Source organism: Podarcis filfolensis (assembly GCF_964270895.1).
Source record: "Podarcis filfolensis genome assembly, chromosome: 13".
Classification (NCBI taxonomy): Eukaryota; Metazoa; Chordata; class Lepidosauria; order Squamata; family Lacertidae; genus Podarcis; species Podarcis filfolensis.
Window position 1 is genome coordinate 39,509,588 of NC_139615.1, and position 21,292 is coordinate 39,530,879.

Below are 21,292 nucleotides of genomic sequence, written 5' to 3' on the forward strand. Positions count from 1 at the left end.
GGTGTGGCTCTCATATCCATGTCCTGAGAGAGAGAGCAAAACCTTTCTCTCTCCCCTTTCTCCACCCCATGCAGAATTGCAATCCCAACTTTAATGGAGTGGCAGACAAAAATGTTTGAATACACAGAATTGGCGAAATTGACTTATAAGATTCGGAATCAAAAAGATGCAAAGTTCGAAAAGGATTGGAGTAAATTTGTTGAATATATACGGAGTAATTGTAAGAATTTAAAAACTGTAGCAGGATTAATGTAAATCTGTGATGTGGGTGGAGTGTACAGTAAATAAGAAACTGCAAGAAAAGACTTGAGACATGAAAACTGTTGAAGGGATGGAAGGAAGTCTGGGTGCAATAAGGCGCAGGGTAAATAAGAAGACACACAAATTTTTGAATACAGATAGGTAGCCGTGTTGGTCTGCCATAGTCAAAACAAAAAAAAATTTTTTTTTGTTTTAAATTTTTGAATGTAAGAGTATTTGTGTTATGTACTGAGTTGAATAGGATCCAAACTGCAGCAGTCTGATTGGTCCTAGAACAATAGGATCCAAAAGGCAGCAGTCTGATTGGTCCTAGAACAATAGGATTCAGAATGCAGCAGTCTGATTGGTCCTAGAACAATGCAGCAGTATGATTGGTTGGCAGGAACCACCCAATCATGCTCCAGATAGAAGTGAATCCACAACCTGATTGGCTTACAGTAGAATTCCAGAATGAGCCAATCATGTGCAGCCCATTGTGTAAATAATGTATATAAAGCAGATACCTTGAGGGGACATTCATTCATTCCTCCTCACCACTATGAGCTGAATAAAGAGCATGAAATCACTTTGCGACTCTGAGTATATTTCAATTTGTTTTATTTGTTGTTGTTACAAAAAAGCAATAAAAAGTATTGGCAGAATTGCAAGGGGTCAGTGCATCTGGCTGGGAAGAAGAAGGTCGGAGTTTGGAGCCCGGTCAGGGCTGGCTGTGGGCAGGATCCTGGCATTACCAGGGGTTTGACTAGATGACCCTTGGGATACCTTCCAACTCTGCCATGCTATGATTCTATCCAGCAGCTAAAGGAAGGGGCAGGGGAGCAAGATGCAGAACAAGGGGAGTCACACCCCAACAGCACACTCTGGCCAGACCCACGGTGGCCTCATCCCAGCACACTTTGACCCCCCTGATTTTATTTGTATTAATTCAGCTGCCTGGCAACCCATCTGCCTGGCCCCTGTGTGCCAGCTGATGTCACAAAGAGCTGTATTGCAAGCAAGCCTTATATGGTCCTGCAAGAGGGATGCCTGTCAGATGATGGTGAGAGACTTGGCAAGATCCTTGCCCATCACTGATCATGAATAGGAACTGTGAAGGTAGGAGGAGCACGAGGTCCAGAGGAGAGGAGTGGCATAGAATTATTATTATTATTATTATCCTCATCATCATTATTAGCATCACCCATCACTGATGCATGTGGCTTGGCTCCCTGGCTTGACTTGTCGACAGCTGTAGATAGCTTGCCAGGTCCCTGCCTCTCAGCGATGCAGTTCTGTGGACTTAGCCCCTTTTCATGCTGCAGGGGCCCCCAATGGATCCTTTGGTTTTAAGGGAAAGGCGTCTAGCGGGCTTCATCTTGCACGGGGCAGGAGCGTAGCGAGATTTATTTTGTGTTACTTGTTTGCACCACCGCTGCGTGTGACCCTTGAGAAAGAGGTTCCTGCCCCAAGGGGCTTACAATCTTAAATTTGACACACGGTGGGAACAGGGAAAGGTGGAGGTCCAAGGTGGATCCTGAGTCCTCCTGCGAGACAGAAGTCAGGGTCTGTGAGTTTAGATTTTGGGATCCCTGGACATTTCCCATCTGTAACCTCTTCCTCTGTTTTCACAATAGGGTAATTAAGGTGATTCTATTAGAATTCCCAAGTGTATATCAAGCAAGAAGGGAGGGGGGAAGAGAGAGAGTGGAATTCTGGCGGAGATGGAAGGTTGCAGGAGGCTTAGAAAGGGAGAGTGAATGTTGGGGGGAGGCTGTTTAGAGTCGGTTGAGAGTGGAGGGTTCTAGAAGGGGGGGCACTTGGTGGGGGACCTGAAGCTGGGCTGGGCAGCTCTTCAGCATCAGAAGTCTAGTAGTAGGATCAAGTGTGCCCATGAGAAGGAACTCTGAAGGTAGGAGGAGATCCGAGGCCCAGAGGAGATGAGTGGCATAGAATTATTATTATTATTATTATTATTATTATTATTATTATTATTATTATTATTGTCACTGGTGCATGTGGCTTGGCTCCCTGGCTTGACTTGTCCACAGATGTTGAAAGCTTGGCAGATCCTCAGCTGTGGTCCCCAGATTATATTTTCTGTTGTGAATATCTGGTTGCTTATAAGGTTGAACCATATGGCCTTTCCATGCCTCTACAGTGGTACCTCTGGTTACGTACTTAATTCGTTCTGGAAGTCCATTCTTAACCTGAAATTGTTCTTAAACTGAAGCACCACTTTAGCTAATGGGGCCTCCTGCTGCCGCCGCGACCACCGGAGCACGATTTCTGTTCTCATTCCTGATGGGTTTGGCCTAGAGTTGGTTAATTGCTTAATTGGTGAGCTATGAAATGAAGGGGAGGGTCAGATGCCTTGTCAATCCCAAAATGCCTTGTCAACCAATCAGAGGCAGCTTTGTCAATCCCACCAGCAGGTATAAAACTGAACGACCAGGCCTGCCCAGGCCCACTTTGCACAATCCGGAAGAGAGTGAAAGATGGAAAGAGTGGCAAACGAATTAACAAAACAACAACCCAAAACCCGATAATAGGTGTGCAGGCCTGGCAGGCCTATGGCAGGAGTTGGAAGGAGTTGGAAGTTTTTTAGAAAAAATCCCAAAGCCCCGGGGTCACAATTTCAGCAAAAATCTGACTTTTGGCAATTCACTCAAAAATGGTGCCAAACACTTGCAAATGCTCCCCTGAAAGCTGTGGCGATGGAAACAGAGGGCTTTTTATCACAGGACAAGAAATCAGCCCTCGACAACTTAACCAGCGGAAAAAGATTTTTTTGAAAAAATCCCTAAGCTCCGGGGTCACAATTTCAGAAAAAAACTGAAATTCAGCCATTCACTCAAAAATGGTGCCAAGTGCTTGCAAATGCTCCCCTGAAAGGTAAGGCAGTCCAAACAGAAGGCTTTTTATCACAGGACAAGAAATCAGCCCTCGACAACTTAACTGGTGGAATTTTTTTTTTAAAAAAATCCCTAAGCCCCGGGGTCACAATTTCAGCAAAAATCTGACTTTTGGCAATTCACTCAAAAATGGTGCCAAACATTTGCAAATGCTCCCCTGAAAGGTTTGGCGAGGAACACAGAAGTCTTTTTATCACAGGACAAGAAATCAGCCCTCGACAACTTAACCGGCAGAAATTTGTATTTTGAAAATATCCCTAAGCCCCGGGGTCACAATTTAAGCAAAAATCTGACTTTTGGCAATTCACTCAAAAATGGTGCCAACCGCTTGCAAATGCTCCCCTGAAAGCTTTGGCGATGGAAACAGAAGGCTTTTTATCACAGGACAAGAAATCAGCCCTCGACAACTTCATCGGCGGAAAAACATTTTTTTGAAAAAATCCCTAAGCCCCGGGGTTACAATTTCAGCAAAATTCTGACTTTTGGCAATTCACTCAAAAATGGTGCCAAACGCTTGCAACTGCTGCCCTGAAAGATTTGGCGATGGAAAAAGAAGGCTTTTTATCACAGGACAAGAAATCAGCCCTCGACAACTTAACCGGCGGAAAAAGATTTTTTTGAAAAAATCCCAAAGCCCCGGGGTCACAATTTCAGCAAAAATCTGACTTTTGGCAATTCACTCCAAAATGGTGCCAAACGATTGAAAATGCTCCCCTGAAAGGTTTGGCGATGGAAACAGAAGGCTTTTTATCACAGGACAAGAAATCAGCCCTCGACAACTTAACCGGCGGAAATTTTTTTTTTTTGAAAAAATCCCTAAGCCCAGGGGTCACAATTTCAGCAAAAATCTGACTTTTGGCAATTCACTCAAAAATGGTGCCAAACGCTTGTAAATGCGCCCCTGAAAGGTTTGGCGATGGAAACAGAAGGCTTTTTATCACAGGACAAGAAATCAGCCCTCGACAACTTAACCGGCGGAAAAAGATTTTTTTGAAAAAATCCCAAAGCCCCGGGGTCACAATTTCAGCAAAAATCTGACTTTTGGCAATTCACTCAAAAATGGTGCCAAACGCTTGTAAATGCGCCCCTGAAAGGTTTGGCGATGGAAACAGAAGGCTTTTTATCACAGGAGAAGAAATCAGCCCTCGACAACTTAACCGGCGGAAATTTTTTTTTTTGAAAAAATCCCTAAGCCCCGGGGTCAGAATTTCAGCAAAAATCTGACTTTTGGCAATTCACTCAAAAATGGTGCCAAACGCTTGAAAATGCTCCCCTGAAAGGTTTGGCGATGGAAACAGAAGGCTTTTTATCACACGACAAGAAATCAGCCCTCGACAACTTAACCGGCAGAATTTTTTTTTTTTGAAAAAATCCCTAAGGCCCGGGGTCACAATTTCAGCAAAAAACTGACTTTTGGCAATTCACTCAAAAATGGTGCCAAACGCTTGTAAATGCGCCCCTGAAAAGTTTGGCGATGGAAACAGAAGGCTTTTTATCACAGGACAAGAAATCAGCCCTCGACAACTTAACCGGCGGAAAAGATTTTTTTTGAAAAAATCCCTAAGCCCCGGGGTCACAATTTCAGCAAAAATCTGACTTTTGGCAATTCACTCAAAAATGGTGCCAAACGCTTGAAAATGCTCCCCTGAAAGGTTTGGCGATGGAAACAGAAGGCTTTTTATCACAGGACAAGAAATCAGCCCTCGACAACTTAACCGGCGGAATTTTTTTTTTTTTAAAAAATCCCTAAGCCCCGGGGTCACAATTTCAGCAAAAATCTGACAATCTGGCAATTCACGCAAAAATGGTGCCAAACCCTTGAAAATGCTCCCCTGAAAGGTTTGGCGATGGAAACAGAAGGCTTTTTATCACAGGACAAGAAATCAGCCCTCGACAACTTAACCGGCAGAATTTTTTTTTTTTGAAAAAATCCCTAAGGCCGGGGGTCACAATTACAGCAAAAATCTGACTTTTGGCAATTCACTCAAAAATGGTGCCAAACGACTGAAAATGCTCCCCTTAAAGGTTTGGCGATGGAAACAGAAGGCTTTTTATCACAGGACAAGAAATCAGCCCTTGACAACTTAACCGGCGGAAAAAGATTTTTTTGAAAAAATCCCTAAGGCCCGGGGTCACAATTTCAGCAAAAATCTGACTTTTGGCAATTCACTCAAAAATGGTGCCAAACGCTTGAAAATGCTCCCCTGAAAGGTTTGGCGATGGAAACAGAAGGCTTTTTATCACAGGACAAGAAATCAGCCCTCGACAACTTAACCGGTGGAATTTTTTTTTTTTTGAAAAAATCCCTAAGCCCCGGGGTGACAATTTCAGCAAAAATCTGACTTTTGGCAATTCACTCAAAAATGGTGCCAAACGCTTGAAAATGCTCCCCTGAAAGGTTTGGCGATGGAAACAGAAGGCTTTTTATCACAGGACAAGAAATCAGCCCTCGACAACTTAACCGGCGGAAATTTTTTTTTTTGAAAAAATCCCAAAGCCCCGGGGTCAGAATTTTAGCAAAAATCTGACTTTTGGCAATTCACTCAAAAATGGTGCCAAACGCTTGAAAACGCTCCCCTGAAAGGTTTGGCGATGGAAACAGAAGGCTTTTTATCACAGGACAAGAAATCAGCCCTCGACAACTTAACCGGCGGAAAAAGATTTTTTTGAAAAAATCCCTAAGCCCCGGGGTCACAATTTCAGCAAAAATCTGACTTTTGGCAATTCACTCAAAAACGGTGCCAAACGATTGAAAATGCTCCCCTGAAAGGTTTGGCGATGGAAACAGAAGGCTTTTTATCACAGGACAAGAAATCAGCCCTTGACAACTTAACCGGCGGAAAAAGATTTTTTTGAAAAAATCCCAAAGCCCCGGGGTCACAATTTCAGCAAAAATCTGACTTTTGGCAATTCACTCAAAAATGGTGCCAAACGCTTGTAAATGCGCCCCTGAAAGGTTTGGCGATGGAAACAGAAGGCTTTTTATCACAGGACAAGAAATCAGCCCTCGACAACTTAACCGGCGGAAATTTTTTTTTTGGAAAAAATCCCTAAGCCCCGGGGTCAGAATTTTAGCAAAAATCTGACTTTTGGCAATTCACTCAAAAATGGTGCCAAACGCTTGAAAATGCTCCCCTGAAAGGTTTGGCGATGGAAACAGAAGGCTTTTTATCACAGGACAAGAAATCAGCCCTCGACAACTTAACCGGCGGAAATTTTTTTTTTTGAAAAAATCCCAAAGCCCCGGGGTCAGAATTTTAGCAAAAATCTGACTTTTGGCAATTCACTCAAAAATGGTGCCAAACGCTTGAAAACGCTCCCCTGAAAGGTTTGGCGATGGAAACAGAAGGCTTTTTATCACAGGACAAGAAATCAGCCCTCGACAACTTAACCGGCGGAAAAAGATTTTTTTGAAAAAATCCCAAAGCCCCGGGGTCACAATTTCAGCAAAAATCTGACTTTTGGCAATTCACTCAAAAATGGTGCCAAACGATTGAAAATGCTCCCCTGAAAGGTTTGGCGATGGAAACAGAAGGCTTTTTATCACAGGACAAGAAATCAGCCTTTGACAACTTAACCGGCGGAAAAAGATTTTTTTGAAAAAATCCCTAAGGCCCGGGGTCACAATTTCAGCAAAAAACTGACTTTTGGCGATTCACTCAAAAATGGTGCCAAACGCTTGAAAATGCTCCCCTGAAAGGTTTGGCGATGGAAACAGAAGGCTTTTTATCACAGGACAAGAAATCAGCCCTCGACAACTTAACCGGCGGAAAATTTTTTTTTTGAAAAAATCCCAAAGCCCCGGGGTCACAATTTCAGCAAAAATCTGACTTTTGGCAATTCACTCAAAAATGGTGCCAAACGCTTGTAAATGCGCCCCTGAAAGGTTTGGCGATGGAAACAGAAGGCTTTTTATCACAGGAGAAGAAATCAGCCCTCGACAACTTAACCGGCGGAAATTTTTTTTTTTGAAAAAATCCCTAAGGCCCGGGGTCACAATTTCAGCAAAAATCTGACTTTTGGCAATTCACTCAAAAATGGTGCCAAACGCTTGAAAATGCTCCCCTGAAAGGTTTGGCAATGGAAACAGAAGGCTTTTTTTCACAGGAGAAGAAATCAGCCCTCGACAACTTAACCGGCGGAAAAAGATTTTTTTTGAAAAAATCACTAAGCCCCGGGGTCACAATTTCAGCAAAAATCTGACTTTTGGCAATTCACTCAAAAATGGTGCCAAACGATTGAAAATGCTCCCCTGAAAGGTTTGGCGATGGAAACAGAAGGCTTTTTATCACAGGACAAGAAATCAGCCCTTGACAACTTAACCGGCGGAAAAAGATTTTTTTGAAAAAATCCCTAAGGCCCGGGGTCACAATTTCAGCAAAAAACTGACTTTTGGCAATTCACTCAAAAATGGTGCCAAACGCTTGTAAATGCCCCCCCCGAAAGGTTTGGCGATGGAAACAGAAGGCTTTTTATCACAGGACAAGAAATCAGCCCTCGACAACTTAACCGGCGGAAAAAGATTTTTTTTGAAAAAATCCCTAAGCCCCGGGGTCACAATTTCAGCAAAAATCTGACTTTTGGCAATTCACTCAAAAATGGTGCCAAACGATTGAAAATGCTCCCCTGAAAGGTTTGGCGATGGAAACAGAAGGCTTTTTATCACAGGACAAGAAATCAGCCTTTGACAACTTAACCGGCGGAAAAAGATTTTTTTGAAAAAATCCCTAAGGCCCGGGGTCACAATTTCAGCAAAAAACTGACTTTTGGCGATTCACTCAAAAATGGTGCCAAACGCTTGAAAATGCTCCCCTGAAAGGTTTGGCGATGGAAACAGAAGGCTTTTTATCACAGGACAAGAAATCAGCCCTCGACAACTTAACCGGCGGAAATTTTTTTTTTTGAAAAAATCCCAAAGCCCCGGGGTCACAATTTCAGCAAAAATCTGACTTTTGGCAATTCACTCAAAAATGGTGCCAAACGCTTGAAAATGCTCCCCTGAAAGGTTTGGCGATGGAAACAGAAGGCTTTTTATCACAGGACAAGAAATCAGCCCTTGACAACTTAACCGGCGGAAAAAGATTTTTTTGAAAAAATCCCTAAGGCCCGGGGTCACAATTTCAGCAAAAATCTGACTTTTGGCAATTCACTCAAAAATGGTGCCAAACGCTTGTAAATGCGCCCCTGAAAGGTTTGGCGATGGAAACAGAAGGCTTTTTATCACAGGAGAAGAAATCAGCCCTCGACAACTTAACCGGCGGAAATTTTTTTTTTTGAAAAAATCCCTAAGGCCCGGGGTCACAATTTCAGCAAAAATCTGACTTTTGGCGATTCACTCAAAAATGGTGCCAAACGCTTGAAAATGCTCCCCTGAAAGGTTTGGCGATGGAAACAGAAGGCTTTTTATCACAGGACAAGAAATCAGCCCTCGACAACTTAACCGGCGGAAATTTTTTTTTTTGAAAAAATCCCAAAGCCCCGGGGTCACAATTTCAGCAAAAATCTGACTTTTGGCAATTCACTCAAAAATGGTGCCAAACGCTTGAAAATGCTCCCCTGAAAGGTTTGGCGATGGAAACAGAAGGCTTTTTATCACAGGACAAGAAATCAGCCCTTGACAACTTAACCGGCGGAAAAAGATTTTTTTGAAAAAATCCCTAAGGCCCGGGGTCACAATTTCAGCAAAAATCTGACTTTTGGCAATTCACTCAAAAATGGTGCCAAACGCTTGTAAATGCGCCCCTGAAAGGTTTGGCGATGGAAACAGAAGGCTTTTTATCACAGGAGAAGAAATCAGCCCTCGACAACTTAACCGGCGGAAATTTTTTTTTTTGAAAAAATCCCTAAGGCCCGGGGTCACAATTTCAGCAAAAATCTGACTTTTGGCAATTCACTCAAAAATGGTGCCAAACGCTTGAAAATGCTCCCCTGAAAGGTTTGGCAATGGAAACAGAAGGCTTTTTTTCACAGGACAAGAAATCAGCCCTCGACAACTTAACCGGCGGAAAAAGATTTTTTTGAAAAAATCACTAAGCCCCGGGGTCACAATTTCAGCAAAAATCTGACTTTTTGCAATTCACTCAAAAATGGTGCCAAACGATTGAAAATGCTCCCCTGAAAGGTTTGGCGATGGAAACAGAAGGCTTTTTATCACAGGACAAGAAATCAGCCCTTGACAACTTAACCGGCGGAAAAAGATTTTTTTGAAAAAATCCCTAAGGCCCGGGGTCACAATTTCAGCAAAAAACTGACTTTTGGCAATTCACTCAAAAATGGTGCCAAACGCTTGTAAATGCCCCCCCCGAAAGGTTTGGCGATGGAAACAGAAGGCTTTTTATCACAGGACAAGAAATCAGCCCTCGACAACTTAACCGGCGGAAAAAGATTTTTTTTGAAAAAATCCCTAAGCCCCGGGGTCACAATTTCAGCAAAAATCTGACTTTTGGCAATTCACTCAAAAATGGTGCCAAACGCTTGAAAATGCTCCCCTGAAAGGTTTGGCGATGGAAACAGAAGGCTTTTTATCACAGGACAAGAAATCAGCCCTCGACAACTTAACCGGCGGAAAAAGATTTTTTTGAAAAATCCCTAAGCCCCGGGGTCACAATTTCAGCAAAAATCTGACTTTTGGCAATTCACTCAAAAACGGTGCCAAACGATTGAAAATGCTCCCCTGAAAGGTTTGGCGATGGAAACAGAAGGCTTTTTATCACAGGACAAGAAATCAGCCCTCGACAACTTAACCAGCGGAAAAAGATTTTTTTGAAAAAATCCCTAAGGCCCGGGGTCACAATTTCAGCAAAAAACTGACTTTTGGCGATTCACTCAAAAATGGTGCCAAACGCTTGAAAATGCTCCCCTGAAAGGTTTGGCGATGGAAACAGAAGGCTTTTTATCACAGGACAAGAAATCAGCCCTCGACAACTTAACCGTCGGAAAATTTTTTTTTTGAAAAAATCCCAAAGCCCCGGGGTCACAATTTCAGCAAAAATCTGACTTTTGGCAATTCACTCAAAAATGGTGCCAAACGCTTGAAAATGCTCCCCTGAAAGGTTTGGCGATGGAAACAGAAGGCTTTTTATCACAGGACAAGAAATCAGCCCTTGACAGCTTAACCGGCGGAAAAAGATTTTTTTGAAAAAATCCCTAAGGCCCGGGGTCACAATTTCAGCAAAAATCTGACTTTTGGCAATTCACTCAAAAATGGTGCCAAACGCTTGTAAATGCGCCCCTGAAAGGTTTGGCGATGGAAACAGAAGGCTTTTTATCACAGGAGAAGAAATCAGCCCTCGACAACTTAACTGGCGGAAATTTTTTTTTTTGAAAAAATCCCTAAGGCCCGGGGTCACAATTTCAGCAAAAATCTGACTTTTGGCAATTCACTCAAAAATGGTGCCAAACGCTTGAAAATGCTCCCCTGAAAGGTTTGGCAATGGAAACAGAAGGCTTTTTTTCACAGGACAAGAAATCAGCCCTCGACAACTTAACCGGCGGAAAAAGATTTTTTTGAAAAAATCACTAAGCCCCGGGGTCACAATTTCAGCAAAAATCTGACTTTTGGCAATTCACTCAAAAATGGTGCCAAACGATTGAAAATGCTCCCCTGAAAGGTTTGGCGATGGAAACAGAAGGCTTTTTATCACAGGACAAGAAATCAGCCCTTGACAACTTAACCGGCGGAAAAAGATTTTTTTGAAAAAATCCCTAAGGCCCGGGGTCACAATTTCAGCAAAAAACTGACTTTTGGCAATTCACTCAAAAATGGTGCCAAACGCTTGTAAATGCCCCCCCCGAAAGGTTTGGCGATGGAAACAGAAGGCTTTTTATCACAGGACAAGAAATCAGCCCTCGACAACTTAACCGGCGGAAAAAGATTTTTTTTGAAAAAATCCCTAAGCCCCGGGGTCACAATTTCAGCAAAAATCTGACTTTTGGCAATTCACTCAAAAATGGTGCCAAACGCTTGAAAATGCTCCCCTGAAAGGTTTGGCGATGGAAACAGAAGGCTTTTTATCACAGGACAAGAAATCAGCCCTCGACAACTTAACCGGCGGAAAAAGATTTTTTTGAAAAAATCACTAAGCCCCGGGGTCACAATTTCAGCAAAAATCTGACTTTTGGCAATTCACTCAAAAATGGTGCCAAACGATTGAAAATGCTCCCCTGAAAGGTTTGGCGATGGAAACAGAAGGCTTTTTATCACAGGACAAGAAATCAGCCCTTGACAACTTAACCGGCGGAAAAAGATTTTTTTGAAAAAATCCCTAAGGCCCGGGGTCACAATTTCAGCAAAAAACTGACTTTTGGCAATTCACTCAAAAATGGTGCCAAACGCTTGTAAATGCCCCCCCCGAAAGGTTTGGCGATGGAAACAGAAGGCTTTTTATCACAGGACAAGAAATCAGCCCTCGACAACTTAACCGGCGGAAAAAGATTTTTTTTGAAAAAATCCCTAAGCCCCGGGGTCACAATTTCAGCAAAAATCTGACTTTTGGCAATTCACTCAAAAATGGTGCCAAACGCTTGAAAATGCTCCCCTGAAAGGTTTGGCGATGGAAACAGAAGGCTTTTTATCACAGGACAAGAAATCAGCCCTCGACAACTTAACCGGCGGAAATTTTTTTTTTTAAAAAAAAATCCCTAAGCCCCGGGGTCACAATTTCAGCAAAAATCTGACTTTTGGCAATTCACTCAAAAATGGTGCCAAACGCTTGAAAATGCTCCCCTGAAAGGTTTGGCGATGGAAACAGAAGGCTTTTTATCACAGGACAAGAAATCAGCCCTCGACAACTTAACCGGCGGAAAAAGATTTTTTTGAAAAATCCCTAAGCCCCGGGGTCACAATTTCAGCAAAAATCTGACTTTTGGCAATTCACTCAAAAACGGTGCCAAACGATTGAAAATGCTCCCGTGAAAGGTTTGGCGATGGAAACAGAAGGCTTTTTATCACAGGACAAGAAATCAGCCCTCGACAACTTAACCGGCGGAAAAAGATTGTTTGAAAAAATCCCTAAGCCCCGGGGTCACAATTTCAGCAAAAATCTGACTTTTGGCAATTCACTCAAAAATGGTGCCAAACGCTTGAAAATGCGCCCCTGAAAGGTTTGGCGATGGAAACAGAAGGCTTTTTATCACAGGAGAAGAAATCAGCCCTCGACAACTTAACCGGCGGAAAAAGATTTTTTTGAAAAAATCCCAAAGCCCCGGGGTCACAATTTCAGCAAAAATCTTACTTTTGGCAATTCACTCAAAAATGGTGCCAAACGCTTGTAAATGCGCCCCTGAAAGGTTTGGCGATGGAAACAGAAGGCTTTTTATCACAGGAGAAGAAATCAGCCCTCGACAACTTAACCGGCGGAAAAAGATTTTTTTGAAAAAATCCCAAAGCCCCGGGGGTCACAATTTCAGCAAAAATCTGACTTTTGGCAATTCACTCAAAAATGGTGCCAAACGATTGAAAATGCTCCCCTGAAAGGTTTGGTGATGGAAACAGAAGGCTTTTTATCACAGGACAAGAAATCAGCCTTTGACAACTTAACCGGCGGAAAAAGATTTTTTTGAAAAAATCCCTAAGGCCCGGGGTCACAATTTCAGCAAAAAACTGACTTTTGGCGATTCACTCAAAAATGGTGCCAAACGCTTGTAAATGCCCCCCCCGAAAGGTTTGGCGATGGAAACAGAAGGCTTTTTATCACAGGACAAGAAATCAGCCCTCGACAACTTAACCGGCGGAAAAAGATTTTTTTTGAAAAAATCCCTAAGCCCCGGGGTCACAATTTCAGCAAAAATCTGACTTTTGGCAATTCACTCAAAAATGGTGCCAAACGCTTGAAAATGCTCCCCTGAAAGGTTTGGCGATGGAAACAGAAGGCTTTTTATCACAGGACAAGAAATCAGCCCTCGACAACTTAACCGGCGGAAAAAGATTTTTTTGAAAAAATCACTAAGCCCCGGGGTCACAATTTCAGCAAAAATCTGACTTTTGGCAATTCACTCAAAAATGGTGCCAAACGATTGAAAATGCTCCCCTGAAAGGTTTGGCGATGGAAACAGAAGGCTTTTTATCACAGGACAAGAAATCAGCCCTCGACAACTTAACCGGCGGAAAAAGATTTTTTTTGAAAAAATCCCTAAGCCCCGGGGTCACAATTTCAGCAAAAATCTGACTTTTGGCAATTCACTCAAAAATGGTGCCAAACGCTTGAAAATGCTCCCCTGAAAGGTTTGGCGATGGAAACAGAAGGCTTTTTATCACAGGACAAGAAATCAGCCCTCGACAACTTAACCGGCGGAAATTTTTTTTTTAAAAAAAAATCCCTAAGCCCCGGGGTCACAATTTCAGCAAAAATCTGACTTTTGGCAATTCACTCAAAAATGGTGCCAAACGCTTGAAAATGCTCCCCTGAAAGGTTTGGCGATGGAAACAGAAGGCTTTTTATCACAGGACAAGAAATCAGCCCTCGACAACTTAACCGGCGGAAATTTTTTTTTTTTGAAAAAATCCCAAAGCCCCGGGGTCAGAATTTTAGCAAAAATCTGACTTTTGGCAATTCACTCAAAAATGGTGCCAAACGCTTGAAAACGCTCCCCTGAAAGGTTTGGCGATGGAAACAGAAGGCTTTTTATCACAGGACAAGAAATCAGCCCTCGACAACTTAACCGGCGGAAAAAGATTTTTTTGAAAAAATCCCTAAGCCCCGGGGTCACAATTTCAGCAAAAATCTGACTTTTGGCAATTCACTCAAAAAACGGTGCCAAACGATTGAAAATGCTCCCCTGAAAGGTTTGGCGATGGAAACAGAAGGCTTTTTATCACAGGACAAGAAATCAGCCCTTGACAACTTAACCGGCGGAAAAAGATTTTTTTGAAAAAATCCCAAAGCCCCGGGGTCACAATTTCAGCAAAAATCTGACTTTTGGCAATTCACTCAAAAATGGTGCCAAACGCTTGTAAATGCGCCCCTGAAAGGTTTGGCGATGGAAACAGAAGGCTTTTTATCACAGGACAAGAAATCAGCCCTCGACAACTTAACCGGCGGAAATTTTTTTTTTGGAAAAAATCCCTAAGCCCCGGGGTCAGAATTTTAGCAAAAAATCTGACTTTTGGCAATTCACTCAAAAATGGTGCCAAACGCTTGAAAATGCTCCCCTGAAAGGTTTGGCGATGGAAACAGAAGGCTTTTTATCACAGGACAAGAAATCAGCCCTCGACAACTTAACCGGCGGAAATTTTTTTTTTTGAAAAAATCCCAAAGGGGGTCAGAATTTTAGCAAAAATCTGACTTTTGGCAATTCACTCAAAAATGGTGCCAAACGCTTGAAAACGCTCCCCTGAAAGGTTTGGCGATGGAAACAGAAGGCTTTTTATCACAGGACAAGAAATCAGCCCTCGACAACTTAACCGGCGGAAAAAGATTTTTTTGAAAAAATCCCAAAGCCCCGGGGTCACAATTTCAGCAAAAATCTGACTTTTGGCAATTCACTCAAAAATGGTGCCAAACGATTGAAAATGCTCCCCTGAAAGGTTTGGCGATGGAAACAGAAGGCTTTTTATCACAGGACAAGAAATCAGCCTTTGACAACTTAACCGGCGGAAAAAGATTTTTTTGAAAAAATCCCTAAGGCCCGGGGTCACAATTTCAGCAAAAAACTGACTTTTGGCGATTCACTCAAAAATGGTGCCAAACGCTTGAAAATGCTCCCCTGAAAGGTTTGGCGATGGAAACAGAAGGCTTTTTATCACAGGACAAGAAATCAGCCCTCGACAACTTAACCGGCGGAAATTTTTTTTTTTGAAAAAATCCCAAAGCCCCGGGGTCACAATTTCAGCAAAAATCTGACTTTTGGCAATTCACTCAAAAATGGTGCCAAACGCTTGTAAATGCGCCCCTGAAAGGTTTGGCGATGGAAACAGAAGGCTTTTTATCACAGGAGAAGAAATCAGCCCTCGACAACTTAACCGGCGGAAATTTTTTTTTTTGAAAAAATCCCTAAGGCCCGGGGTCACAATTTCAGCAAAAATCTGACTTTTGGCAATTCACTCAAAAATGGTGCCAAACGCTTGAAAATGCTCCCCTGAAAGGTTTGGCAATGGAAACAGAAGGCTTTTTTTCACAGGAGAAGAAATCAGCCCTCGACAACTTAACCGGCGGAAAAAGATTTTTTTTGAAAAAATCACTAAGCCCCGGGGTCACAATTTCAGCAAAAATCTGACTTTTGGCAATTCACTCAAAAATGGTGCCAAACGATTGAAAATGCTCCCCTGAAAGGTTTGGCGATGGAAACAGAAGGCTTTTTATCACAGGACAAGAAATCAGCCCTTGACAACTTAACCGGCGGAAAAAGATTTTTTTGAAAAAATCCCTAAGGCCCGGGGTCACAATTTCAGCAAAAAACTGACTTTTGGCAATTCACTCAAAAATGGTGCCAAACGCTTGTAAATGCCCCCCCCGAAAGGTTTGGCGATGGAAACAGAAGGCTTTTTATCACAGGACAAGAAATCAGCCCTCGACAACTTAACCGGCGGAAAAAGATTTTTTTTGAAAAAATCCCTAAGCCCCGGGGTCACAATTTCAGCAAAAATCTGACTTTTGGCAATTCACTCAAAAATGGTGCCAAACGATTGAAAATGCTCCCCTGAAAGGTTTGGCGATGGAAACAGAAGGCTTTTTATCACAGGACAAGAAATCAGCCTTTGACAACTTAACCGGCGGAAAAAGATTTTTTTGAAAAAATCCCTAAGGCCCGGGGTCACAATTTCAGCAAAAAACTGACTTTTGGCGATTCACTCAAAAATGGTGCCAAACGCTTGAAAATGCTCCCCTGAAAGGTTTGGCGATGGAAACAGAAGGCTTTTTATCACAGGACAAGAAATCAGCCCTCGACAACTTAACCGGCGGAAATTTTTTTTTTTGAAAAAATCCCAAAGCCCCGGGGTCACAATTTCAGCAAAAATCTGACTTTTGGCAATTCACTCAAAAATGGTGCCAAACGCTTGAAAATGCTCCCCTGAAAGGTTTGGCGATGGAAACAGAAGGCTTTTTATCACAGGACAAGAAATCAGCCCTTGACAACTTAACCGGCGGAAAAAGATTTTTTTGAAAAAATCCCTAAGGCCCGGGGTCACAATTTCAGCAAAAATCTGACTTTTGGCAATTCACTCAAAAATGGTGCCAAACGCTTGTAAATGCGCCCCTGAAAGGTTTGGCGATGGAAACAGAAGGCTTTTTATCACAGGAGAAGAAATCAGCCCTCGACAACTTAACCGGCGGAAATTTTTTTTTTTGAAAAAATCCCTAAGGCCCGGGGTCACAATTTCAGCAAAAATCTGACTTTTGGCGATTCACTCAAAAATGGTGCCAAACGCTTGAAAATGCTCCCCTGAAAGGTTTGGCGATGGAAACAGAAGGCTTTTTATCACAGGACAAGAAATCAGCCCTCGACAACTTAACCGGCGGAAATTTTTTTTTTTGAAAAAATCCCAAAGCCCCGGGGTCACAATTTCAGCAAAAATCTGACTTTTGGCAATTCACTCAAAAATGGTGCCAAACGCTTGAAAATGCTCCCCTGAAAGGTTTGGCGATGGAAACAGAAGGCTTTTTATCACAGGACAAGAAATCAGCCCTTGACAACTTAACCGGCGGAAAAAGATTTTTTTGAAAAAATCCCTAAGGCCCGGGGTCACAATTTCAGCAAAAATCTGACTTTTGGCAATTCACTCAAAAATGGTGCCAAACGCTTGTAAATGCGCCCCTGAAAGGTTTGGCGATGGAAACAGAAGGCTTTTTATCACAGGAGAAGAAATCAGCCCTCGACAACTTAACCGGCGGAAATTTTTTTTTTTGAAAAAATCCCTAAGGCCCGGGGTCACAATTTCAGCAAAAATCTGACTTTTGGCAATTCACTCAAAAATGGTGCCAAACGCTTGAAAATGCTCCCCTGAAAGGTTTGGCAATGGAAACAGAAGGCTTTTTTTCACAGGACAAGAAATCAGCCCTCGACAACTTAACCGGCGGAAAAAGATTTTTTTGAAAAAATCACTAAGCCCCGGGGTCACAATTTCAGCAAAAATCTGACTTTTTGCAATTCACTCAAAAATGGTGCCAAACGATTGAAAATGCTCCCCTGAAAGGTTTGGCGATGGAAACAGAAGGCTTTTTATCACAGGACAAGAAATCAGCCCTTGACAACTTAACCGGCGGAAAAAGATTTTTTTGAAAAAATCCCTAAGGCCCGGGGTCACAATTTCAGCAAAAAACTGACTTTTGGCAATTCACTCAAAAATGGTGCCAAACGCTTGTAAATGCCCCCCCCGAAAGGTTTGGCGATGGAAACAGAAGGCTTTTTATCACAGGACAAGAAATCAGCCCTCGACAACTTAACCGGCGGAAAAAGATTTTTTTTGAAAAAATCCCTAAGCCCCGGGGTCACAATTTCAGCAAAAATCTGACTTTTGGCAATTCACTCAAAAATGGTGCCAAACGCTTGAAAATGCTCCCCTGAAAGGTTTGGCGATGGAAACAGAAGGCTTTTTATCACAGGACAAGAAATCAGCCCTCGACAACTTAACCGGCGGAAAAAGATTTTTTTGAAAAATCCCTAAGCCCCGGGGTCACAATTTCAGCAAAAATCTGACTTTTGGCAATTCACTCAAAAACGGTGCCAAACGATTGAAAATGCTCCCCTGAAAGGTTTGGCGATGGAAACAGAAGGCTTTTTATCACAGGACAAGAAATCAGCCCTCGACAACTTAACCAGCGGAAAAAGATTTTTTTGAAAAAATCCCTAAGGCCCGGGGTCACAATTTCAGCAAAAAACTGACTTTTGGCGATTCACTCAAAAATGGTGCCAAACGCTTGAAAATGCTCCCCTGAAAGGTTTGGCGATGGAAACAGAAGGCTTTTTATCACAGGACAAGAAATCAGCCCTCGACAACTTAACCGTCGGAAAATTTTTTTTTTGAAAAAATCCCAAAGCCCCGGGGTCACAATTTCAGCAAAAATCTGACTTTTGGCAATTCACTCAAAAATGGTGCCAAACGCTTGAAAATGCTCCCCTGAAAGGTTTGGCGATGGAAACAGAAGGCTTTTTATCACAGGACAAGAAATCAGCCCTTGACAGCTTAACCGGCGGAAAAAGATTTTTTTGAAAAAATCCCTAAGGCCCGGGGTCACAATTTCAGCAAAAATCTGACTTTTGGCAATTCACTCAAAAATGGTGCCAAACGCTTGTAAATGCGCCCCTGAAAGGTTTGGCGATGGAAACAGAAGGCTTTTTATCACAGGAGAAGAAATCAGCCCTCGACAACTTAACTGGCGGAAATTTTTTTTTTTGAAAAAATCCCTAAGGCCCGGGGTCACAATTTCAGCAAAAATCTGACTTTTGGCAATTCACTCAAAAATGGTGCCAAACGCTTGAAAATGCTCCCCTGAAAGGTTTGGCAATGGAAACAGAAGGCTTTTTTTCACAGGACAAGAAATCAGCCCTCGACAACTTAACCGGCGGAAAAAGATTTTTTTGAAAAAATCACTAAGCCCCGGGGTCACAATTTCAGCAAAAATCTGACTTTTGGCAATTCACTCAAAAATGGTGCCAAACGATTGAAAATGCTCCCCTGAAAGGTTTGGCGATGGAAACAGAAGGCTTTTTATCACAGGACAAGAAATCAGCCCTTGACAACTTAACCGGCGGAAAAAGATTTTTTTGAAAAAATCCCTAAGGCCCGGGGTCACAATTTCAGCAAAAAACTGACTTTTGGCAATTCACTCAAAAATGGTGCCAAACGCTTGTAAATGCCCCCCCCGAAAGGTTTGGCGATGGAAACAGAAGGCTTTTTATCACAGGACAAGAAATCAGCCCTCGACAACTTAACCGGCGGAAAAAGATTTTTTTTGAAAAAATCCCTAAGCCCCGGGGTCACAATTTCAGCAAAAATCTGACTTTTGGCAATTCACTCAAAAATGGTGCCAAACGCTTGAAAATGCTCCCCTGAAAGGTTTGGCGATGGAAACAGAAGGCTTTTTATCACAGGACAAGAAATCAGCCCTCGACAACTTAACCGGCGGAAAAAGATTTTTTTGAAAAAATCACTAAGCCCCGGGGTCACAATTTCAGCAAAAATCTGACTTTTGGCAATTCACTCAAAAATGGTGCCAAACGATTGAAAATGCTCCCCTGAAAGGTTTGGCGATGGAAACAGAAGGCTTTTTATCACAGGACAAGAAATCAGCCCTTGACAACTTAACCGGCGGAAAAAGATTTTTTTGAAAAAATCCCTAAGGCCCGGGGTCACAATTTCAGCAAAAAACTGACTTTTGGCAATTCACTCAAAAATGGTGCCAAACGCTTGTAAATGCCCCCCCCGAAAGGTTTGGCGATGGAAACAGAAGGCTTTTTATCACAGGACAAGAAATCAGCCCTCGACAACTTAACCGGCGGAAAAAGATTTTTTTTGAAAAAATCCCTAAGCCCCGGGGTCACAATTTCAGCAAAAATCTGACTTTTGGCAATTCACTCAAAAATGGTGCCAAACGCTTGAAAATGCTCCCCTGAAAGGTTTGGCGATGGAAACAGAAGGCTTTTTATCACAGGACAAGAAATCAGCCCTCGACAACTTAACCGGCGGAAATTTTTTTTTTAAAAAAAATCCCTAAGCCCCGGGGTCACAATTTCAGCAAAAATCTGACTTTTGGCAATTCACTCAAAAATGGTGCCAAACGCTTGAAAATGCTCCCCTGAAAGGTTTGGCGATGGAAACAGAAGGCTTTTTATCACAGGACAAGAAATCAGCCCTCGACAACTTAACCGGCGGAAAAAGATTTTTTTGAAAAATCCCTAAGCCCCGGGGTCACAATTTCAGCAAAAATCTGACTTTTGGCAATTCACTCAAAAACGGTGCCAAACGATTGAAAATGCTCCCGTGAAAGGTTTGGCGATGGAAACAGAAGGCTTTTTATCACAGGACAAGAAATCAGCCCTCGACAACTTAACCGGCGGAAAAAGATTGTTTTGAAAAAATCCCTAAGCCCCGGGGTCACAATTTCAGCAAAAATCTGACTTTTGGCAATTCACTCAAAAATGGTGCCAAACGCTTGAAAATGCGCCCCTGAAAGGTTTGGCGATGGAAACAGAAGGCTTTTTATCACAGGAGAAGAAATCAGCCCTCGACAACTTAACCGGCGGAAAAAGATTTTTTTGAAAAAATCCCAAAGCCCCGGGGTCACAATTTCAGCAAAAATCTTACTTTTGGCAATTCACTCAAAAATGGTGCCAAACGCTTGTAAATGCGCCCCTGAAAGGTTTGGCGATGGAAACAGAAGGCTTTTTATCACAGGAGAAGAAATCAGCCCTCGACAACTTAACCGGCGGAAAAAGATTTTTTTGAAAAAATCCCAAAGCCCCGGGGGTCACAATTTCAGCAAAAATCTGACTTTTGGCAATTCACTCAAAAATGGTGCCAAACGATTGAAAATGCTCCCCTGAAAGGTTTGGTGATGGAAACAGAAGGCTTTTTATCACAGGACAAGAAATCAGCCTTTGACAACTTAACCGGCGGAAAAAGATTTTTTTGAAAAAATCCCTAAGGCCCGGGGTCACAATTTCAGCAAAAAACTGACTTTTGGCGATTCACTCAAAAATGGTGCCAAACGCTTGTAAATGCCCCCCCCGAAAGGTTTGGCGATGGAAACAGAAGGCTTTTTATCACAGGACAAGAAATCAGCCCTCGACAACTTAACCGGCGGAAAAAGATTTTTTTTGAAAAAATCCCTAAGCCCCGGGGTCACAATTTCAGCAAAAATCTGACTTTTGGCAATTCACTCAAAAATGGTGCCAAACGCTTGAAAATGCTCCCCTGAAAGGTTTGGCGATGGAAACAGAAGGCTTTTTATCACAGGACAAGAAATCAGCCCTCGACAACTTAACCGGCGGAAAAAGATTTTTTTGAAAAAATCACTAAGCCCCGGGGTCACAATTTCAGCAAAAATCTGACTTTTGGCAATTCACTCAAAAATGGTGCCAAACGATTGAAAATGCTCCCCTGAAAGGTTTGGCGATGGAAACAGAAGGCTTTTTATCACAGGACAAGAAATCAGCCCTCGACAACTTAACCGGCGGAAAAAGATTTTTTTTGAAAAAATCCC